Raw genomic sequence first — 8,666 nt, 5'->3', positions numbered from 1 at the left:
TGACATTATTCCACCACACTTATGTACACGGTTATTTATGATATAATTTCTTAGGGCAGCCCAGGTGGCTCAGTGGTTTAGTGACACCTTTGGCCCAGGGCATGATCCTGGAGACCCGGGATTGAGTTCCACACTGGACTCCCTGCATGGAGCCTGCTTCTCCCTCTGCCTGTGCCTCTGCCTCTCTCTCTCTCTCTCTCTCTGTGTCTCTCATGAATAAATAAATAAAATCTTAAAAAAAAAAAAAAAAAAGAAGTCCAGTATCCAACAACCTATCTGGATTCTCAGAGTCTCAAAGGCTGAAATCAAAGTATTATCAGGACTCACTTTCCTTTCTGGAGTTTGGGGCACAACTTTCTGCCAAGTTCATTCAAATTGTTGCCATAATACTGAATTTTTTGTTGTTGTCGGTCTGGGGTCCCCTTTTCCTTGTCATGTAGCCCTCTCTGTCTTCAAGCCAGCAATAGCATATTCTTCTAATACTTCACAGCTCTCTGACTGCACTTTCTGCTTTCCTTTTGTGTGCTCATGTGATTACATTGGGCCCACTAGATAATCCAGGATAATCTCCCTATTTTAAGGTCAACCAATTAACCTTAACATCAACGAGGTTCCTTTTGTCAGGTAAGGTAACATATTTAAAGTGCCAGAATTAGAACATAGAATACTTGTGGAGTCGTAACTCTCCCTGCCATAGACACAGAACTAGGAGGAATGGGAAATTTCAAAGGATATACCTTTGAATTAACCTTATGGGAGGTAAGTGTAAGTACGATAATTACTGTATTGTGGTGCGTGTGTGATATCATTACCATAAATTCCTGCAAGACCCAGGAACATACACCTGTTTTAAACAAAACATCAAGATCTTTAGCTAACTACAGAGCACATGACCAACATAAAGCCTTTAAAATTAAATTTTTCAAAACAAAGTCTGAGCTGGCCAAACAAAATATACTTGTAGATAAAATGTGGCCCAGTGGTTGCCAGATGTGAGCCTTGGAATTGATTCTCTATGAACTAGTAAAAAAAAAATGATATAGAAAAATGACACCTAAATGTGAGGCACTCAGACATGGAATTATTTATTTCTTTTGTCATCACTAGCATTTGAAAAAATCAATTGCTGCCTACTTCCTGAAACATGTTTTCCAGGACGCCGCTCTCTTTAGGTCTTTTCCTGCTTCTGTCTCCTTTGTGCCTATTCTTCCCCGGCTCCAGGTGCTGGGTGCCTCAGGACTTGCTCCTCTGCCTCTTCTTGGTCCGCATTCAGTCAAGTTGATCATATAAGTCTTTGGTGATAAATGCTACCTTTAGGGTGATGACTCCCGCATTTGTATATTTAGCCCTGACTTCTCCCCTGAATTCCTGTCACTTCTCTCCACCCACCTCTTGGGCATCTACACTTCCCTAATAGCCATCTCTGTCTAAATGTTACTGACAACTGAACTCTTCCTTTGCCCTCTCTCAATCTCCTCATCTCAGTACATCGATACCCATTTTTTTTGGCTGCTCAGGCCCCAAACCATGGTGCAATCCAATTGTCTTCCTTTCTTTCACACCATACATCTAATATTCATCTAATCTATTAACAAATAGGTCTGGATCTTTGAAATGTATCCAGGATCCGCCCATCTCTCACCACTACCAATGTCATCTTTCTGGGGACAACCCAAACCGTGTCTTCCCTGGATGCTGTACAACCCTGTTTATACCCTTTCTCTCCTATTGCCTTTTATGCCTACTGCAACCAGCGTGATCGTATTTTAAATATAAAACATAACTCAGATTACATCCCTCTTCTCTTAAAATACTCCAACGGCTTCCCATGTTACTCAGAACAGCTTTCACCGTCCTCCTTGGCCCATCCTTTGGTTTTGTCTGTATCCCTGACCTCACCTCCAACCTCTTTCTCTTTTCCTTGTTATTTCAAGCACGCTGACCACCTTGCTGCTCCTTGAACCAAGCATGCAGACTACATCATCTGACTCTCCACTTGTCCTACCCCGTAGCTTCATTCGGTTGTCTACTCAAATGTCAGTTCATCAAGAGACCTCCCTTGACTACTGTAGATAAGCATCACCCCATTCCACCGCAATTCTCTGTACCTTTTACATTGTTTATTTTTCAAACATCATTTAAACTGCACAGCAAATGACGTCATATATTTATATGTTTATTGATCTAGTGTCTGTTTTTCTTCACTAGATTGTAAGATCTATGAGAGTAACAATTTTATGTTCTGTTGACTGAAGACTCAGCACTTGGAACAGGAAGATATATGTATTTGTTAAAAGAATTAAAATATGAGATTCTTCTGGCAGAGGATTTTCTGAGTTAGTAAGTCCTAAACTGGGCTTTGAATAAAAAAAACGGATGGATGGATAGAGGAATAAAGAGCAAGGGATTTCTGAGAGGGGTGATGGTACCAATAAGGGAACAACCTAGAAGTCAGCAAGACCCAGATCTTATAAATAAGGAGTACTACTAATAGTAATAATAATAATATTTATTTTTTAATATTTTCAATATTTATTGAATGCTTACTAAACATTTCACTGTCTTCTCCTTGTTCATAGATTTATAACCCAATCCATGCCTTGTCTCCCCTCCTCCACCTTTCCCAACCCTGGGTTCTGCCAGTGTCACCACATACCGGAGCTATTTACCTCTCTCCATCTTTTCCCTTAATGTCTCTTTAACCTTCCTTACTATAGACCCTCAGCTCTTACCCGGGTCACTATAACTGTCTTGAAAGGAGAATTCACACCTGCACCTTTGCCTTCTTTTTCTCTATTTCCATATTGCAGTGAAAGTAATATGCTTGCAATGAAAATCTGATCAGATTTCCTTCTAAACTCCCCAATCTCTAAAATTTTCACTGTTTTTCCTTTGCTCATAGATTTATGCCCAAATCCATACTTTATCTCACCTTGCCTATCTCTCGCCATGCATTCTTCTTCCTCCCTCTCTCTGTTCTCCAACTCACAGTCTTTCTTTGAGTTCTTCTAACATGCCATGCTCTTCACTGCCTCAGAGATTTTGTGTTTCCTTTGATGAGAATGCTGTTTCCTTTGCCCATTCTACTTTCATTTAGTGGCCATCATGATTCAGCCTTTCTTTACCTTATAGCCTATGTCAGATTCGATTTTAATGTGTTTTCTCAGTATGTTGTTATTGTTCCTTTATAGCTCTGTCAATTTGTAATTACATATTATTGCTGTGATCATTCAATTAATTCACTTAGCGGAATCCAGGCTCTTTGTCTTTGCCAGTCATTCTATCCCCAGTGCTTAGCACCACATCTATAGAGTAGCTATTCCAGTAATATTTATGGAATGAATAATTAAATAAAAATTTACACAATGTCTGTCATATACTAAGCTCTCAATCATGGTAGTTATTGCTTTTTTATCTTCTAGCTGCTTTGGTTATAAAATTACCCCAGTATATCCCCTGAAGAATATTCAAATTAGTTCTACCATTTTTAAAGAACAGACTGCAAATGTCCCCCCAGCTAACTGAAAAACTGTCCTGTTGTATAGAGTTATTTAACATTTAAGTCTGTATTTAAAATGAGAGAATAAATGCCAAATAAAATGATTTCTAGTTTTATATAGTATATTTAAAAATAATATCTCTGGTAATTAGATAAAGAATCCATTCTTTTCTTAAGGCCACTCCCTCTTTATTTATTTTTATTATTTTTTTAAAGACTTATTTATTCATGAGAGACACAGAGAGGCAGAGACACAGGCAGAGGGAGAAGCAGGCTCCCTGCGGGGACCCCATGTGGGACTCAATCCCCGGACTCCAGGATCACGCCCTGGGCCGAAGGCAGGTGCCCAACCGCTGAGCCACCCAGGGGTCCTCTCACTCCCACTTTATAAAAATAATACTATTGTCAGTATAGTGGAGGATGCTTGGCCTCCTTTGGTAAGCAGGCAAACAGCCCATTCTTCTAACAACTGAATCATGTTCATGAGACATAAATACAAAAAAAAAAAAAAAAAAAGAGAGAGATTATGACCCAACTCTCTCTTCCAATTAAGTATAATTGGAATTTCATCATGTGTATCTACTCTGATATTTGACTCAGTGTAGGTCTGAGTCTACTCTATCTTTCCAAATTTATTTCCTGCTACTTCCTTTTTAATACTGTGTTCCATTCAAACTGAGCTGCTTGCTGTTTTTTTATCTACGCCCCAGAACTATCCCCTTCTGTCCTTTTATTAATGTCTTCTTTGCTACCATGTCCTCCATCTATGCCAGTATAATTTTACTGATACCTTAGGGCTCACTCAAAGGCAATCTCTTTGCTGATTTCCCACCTGGAAATGAATCTCAACTCTTCAGGTCTTCCTATAATTTAAAAAAAAATAAAATTTCTGCAGTAGTATTTATCATTTTATCTTTTCCAACCTTACAATGTCTGCTTTCTTATTTCCTCTGCCAGATTTTAAGGTTATTGTGGGAAGAGTTCATGTCTAATATAATCATATGGTATCTTACTTGTACACTTATGACCTTAAATATTTACTAAATGAATAAATTAGTAGGTAAGTATTTAAATGGAGGGATGGTTATGAAGACTCCAATAAAACATTGCTAACCTAGAAGAACCTAGAACTTATTTTGATAGCATTGTCTCTATCCTTAGGTTATACAAGTATCTAAAATGAAAAACAAGGATCAATAAATCCTGAGAGAAGCCTTATCCTACTCTTAATGATTTTCTTGAGATATGAACTTTAGTTTTACTTGATCCTCACATAACATATAAGAAAGAAAATCATATTCTTATAAATTGTTCAGTAGAAACAAGTAGGATAACATCTATAATATTGAAGAGTTAGATACAAGTCTATTCCTAGAAATCAGGTAAGCAGCTAACCAGTCTATGTAAATAAAGGACACTATCATGAAAAAGGTAACTGGATCAAGGATGGCAAAAAGCAGGCATATAAAATTTAATCTTCTATTCAGTGGACAGAATGGACGTCACTAGTCAAACATGACTTTTGTTCCTGCTAACAGGCGTGGTCTTGGAGCTTTTCTGAACCCAGCGCTCCAGGCAGCCACTACTAATTAATGTGAGTTGACATTTGAGAGAAAACCCACTTTATATACCTCACACTTAAATGATCCTAAATGATGGAGGAATTTTCCCAAGGTGTTCTGTTCTGTTTTTGTTTCTTTGTTTTGGCTTCTGATGACTGATAGCACATGTTAAGTTGTGTGAAACTTCTGGAACCCAGGTCAAAGATGTACACGGATGAATATAGAATTGTATGGGTGGACAAAACAATTTCTCCAGTGGTCACAAGATACTTGCCTTTCTAAGATGCCTCCCGCAAAAGCCATATTGTATGCAACACTGCCCTTTAAACTGTGTTCATTAATGGATCTGATAGATATCAAAGCCTCCCAAGCAATTGAATTTAATACTCTTTTTTTCCCCCTCTGAAACTAATTAGTTGCTTAGGAAAGGTTTGAATTTCACAAGTGTGTACGTGTGACCTTATTTGAATTCAGTGAAAATGTTGTGTCATAAACTTTTCCAGGAAACCAAAATAGCCTGGAATTCATTTTCGAACAAGGAAATTTGGGTGACTTGGACCAAGAATAGTATAGGGAGCTTTCACTGATGTCAGTTACTTATTGGTATGTGGATCTAGAGTAGGAGGGTCCCCACCCGGGTGCAATTTTGTCCCCAACTTCTTCCTACGGGACAGTTGTCAAAGCCCAGGGATGTTTTGGGTTGTCAGACTGGGAAAAGAGGTGTCACTGGGATTAGTGGTAGAGGCCAGGGCTAAATACACTAGAGTGCACAGCATAGTCCCTACAACAAAGAATCATCTGGTCCAAGATGTCAATAGTGCCATTTTTGAGAAACTCTGATTATTACTTCTCAAATGACTGAATGGAAGAATGAGTGAGAAGTATCCTCTAAGTTTCAGGAACTCATTGTGTTACTTTGGAAAATGGATTCTTTATTTTTAGTTTTCCATAACCTCTCTGTTTGACCGAGTGTGGCCATATGTTAGGACAGTAATGAGGAAGATCCCAGTATATTTAAGAGATAAATAAATACTCTTGCGTTGGCCCAAAATATTAATCTGTAATGTGGAACTAAACATGAAGAACTGATCCTTGAAGCATCCATGACACTATATCATCAGATATGTAAGATTTTCCCTTTAGACCGTGAATGGATTCTCATCAATTTCAGATTGTGAGGACAAATTGATTTTAAAAAGGTATTTTCTATTTATTATTGCCCACTTACCTTTAATAATAATAATGATAATAATGATTACAATGCTAACATAAAAAAGAGGGTTAACCTTCTCATCTCATGTGGCGAAGGGTTAAATCTTTGACAAAATTATTTCCAGTCATTCAAACTCCAAAATTTATCAAGCCCGCTAACAGACCTTTGTATAAAATTCAAGATGCTGTTATGAGGTTACCAGAAATTAGAACATATATTATGAATCTCTAAATTCCCAGGGATTTCTGCTCTCTTGGGGGACAATCTGGACTTGGAGCTCAGCTAAGGCAGAGTGGGGTATGGGCCTGTTAGGGTTTCTCTGCGAGCCATTTCTTAGGTCTTGTCCTGGGACCTGTCAGCCACTGGATCTAAAACAAACAGTCAAACAAACAGACCCACCAAGCAATAAAGGAGAGAATAAACATATATCAAGCAACAACACAATGCCGAGTCTTTAAATTATATCGTTTCCTCAGTTAATTCTTACAATCATTCCATGAGTAAATATTTTTGCTCATTTTGTAGATGAGGACACTAATGCTCAGAGAGGTTAATAACCTTCAGCAGGACTCCTAAGATATGAAGGGCAGAGTATGAGGCAGGTTTGCCTCATTACAAAGTCTCAATTATTATTGGTTTCCCATCTAATATATATTTTTTTTGGTTGGGACTCTAAATATGGGTGCATTCCCTTACCCAGGTACTCTCTCTTCCCTGTTTAAAAGTATAAATTAAAAAATGTAGAAAAATATGGTAAGTTATAAAATAGATTGAAGATAAATTTCAATTATTATTATTATTATTATTATTATTATCATTATTATCATTATCATTATTATTTTATGTAGGCTCCATGCCCAATATGAAGCCCAATGTGGGGCTTGAACTAACAACCCTGAGGTCAAGATCTGAGCTGAAATCAAGAGTCAGACACTCAACCAACTGAGCCACCCAGATGTCCCTCGTTATTATTATTTTTTTAACAGTGAAGCAGCTAGAAAATTCTTCTCCTGAGCTAATATATTTAAAATAAGTTTTAAAAATGTTCTAGGTGACTATTGCCATAAGGCTGGTTTCTTACAAGAGAAACACTTCTAGGAAGCTATATAAACAGCCTCCCCATGTCCATTTACACACACAAACGCACACGCATATGTACATTCCTCAAAGTGGGTTTGAGATATTTACCACCTATGACTGGTGAATTACTTTTCTAACTCACAAGTAACATGGGAATAATAATAATAATAATAATAATAATTTCTTCCTTACAGGCTTATTGAAAGGATTTGATAAATTCATGGGGATAAGAGTGTAGAACATTGTAAGTGCCTGGTGGTGATTTCTTTCTCAGATCTTCAGAGAGGACAAGTATCTGGGTTTCTAGCAGCTGTGTCTTGGTGTCACATGTCAAGATAACTTTGTTGATACTCCATTTTCCCATTATCCTGGTGGATTTCCAAGGAACCTCTTCACATGAGTCCATTGTCAACCAATGGGTTGTACAAAATTGCTCTCTCATACCTACTCTAACCACTTGGGCATCACCCTCAAGTTGACCCCAGAATAGTCTGAAGCTACATATTAACATGACTTCATTCTCAGGACCTGTCAATCACTGGGGAAAACAGAATGGAACATGAATTCTGGTGATCCTCTCTATTATACGTAACGCCAAAAGAATCAAAATTTACAATCTGGGTGTGTATGTGTTTGTTTTTTAAACAAAACTAAGGACCAAAAATTGCGATGCCTAGAATTAATAAAAGATGCCTGATGGCTTTTCAACACACCAGATTCTCCAAATTCCTCAAACTGGTCATGTCCCGGCGGTCACAAGCAGAGTAGATCACATTATGCCTTTGTAAAAGTTCTTTCATAAATTAAAATTGTATTTGTTCAAAGTGATGTCTTATTGTCTCCAAATAACATCTCAAAGGAGACATTCTGTGGATCACGTCTAGGGAAAATGTGTTTATGTTAAACTTGGCTTTTATTTTGACAGAAGTGGGAAACCTGTTGCTTTTTCCTTTCTTGACTCCACGGTCATTTTTTGCCTGAACAATGCAATCAGTGCTGAGGACTCCACTCTCAAACTGGACATCAGAGTTCAAGCAATCTAAATAAAAATGGTTTCCTTTTTTGCAGTCATTTTGATAACCGATTTAATAATTCCAGTGTGGTATTTTGTTGTTGTTGTTCTTGTTGTTGTTGACTAAATGCTTAATTTCACATATTTTGATATTAGCATAGAAAGTAAACTGAGCTAAAATGTATTGCCAGCCCTCTTGCTTTATGTAATGAATAGCTTTATTTTCTGCCAATCAAGAAAATTGTCTTCTAGGATCAAGCCTTTGATTAGCCTTGAAGAACTTAAACATATAAATCACTA

At 37.6% G+C, this 8,666-nt stretch overlaps 1 long non-coding RNA gene across 1 annotated transcript; it reads left to right on the top strand.

Annotated features, from left to right (window-relative positions):
* Positions 1 to 677: 677 nt before the first annotated feature.
* LOC144295222 (uncharacterized) lies at positions 678 to 8,425 on the top strand. The gene is made up of 2 exons (XR_013362561.1): positions 678 to 759; positions 8,280 to 8,425. It is a non-coding gene; the product is annotated as an uncharacterized LOC144295222 (long non-coding RNA).
* The last annotated feature ends 241 nt before the right edge of the window (positions 8,426 to 8,666 follow it).

This window comes from Canis aureus, chromosome 23 (genome assembly GCF_053574225.1).
Source record: "Canis aureus isolate CA01 chromosome 23, VMU_Caureus_v.1.0, whole genome shotgun sequence".
In the NCBI taxonomy this organism is placed as follows: domain Eukaryota; kingdom Metazoa; phylum Chordata; class Mammalia; order Carnivora; family Canidae; genus Canis; species Canis aureus.
Note: the sequence above shows the minus strand (reverse complement) of the source record. Positions and strands in the feature narration are given on the sequence as shown.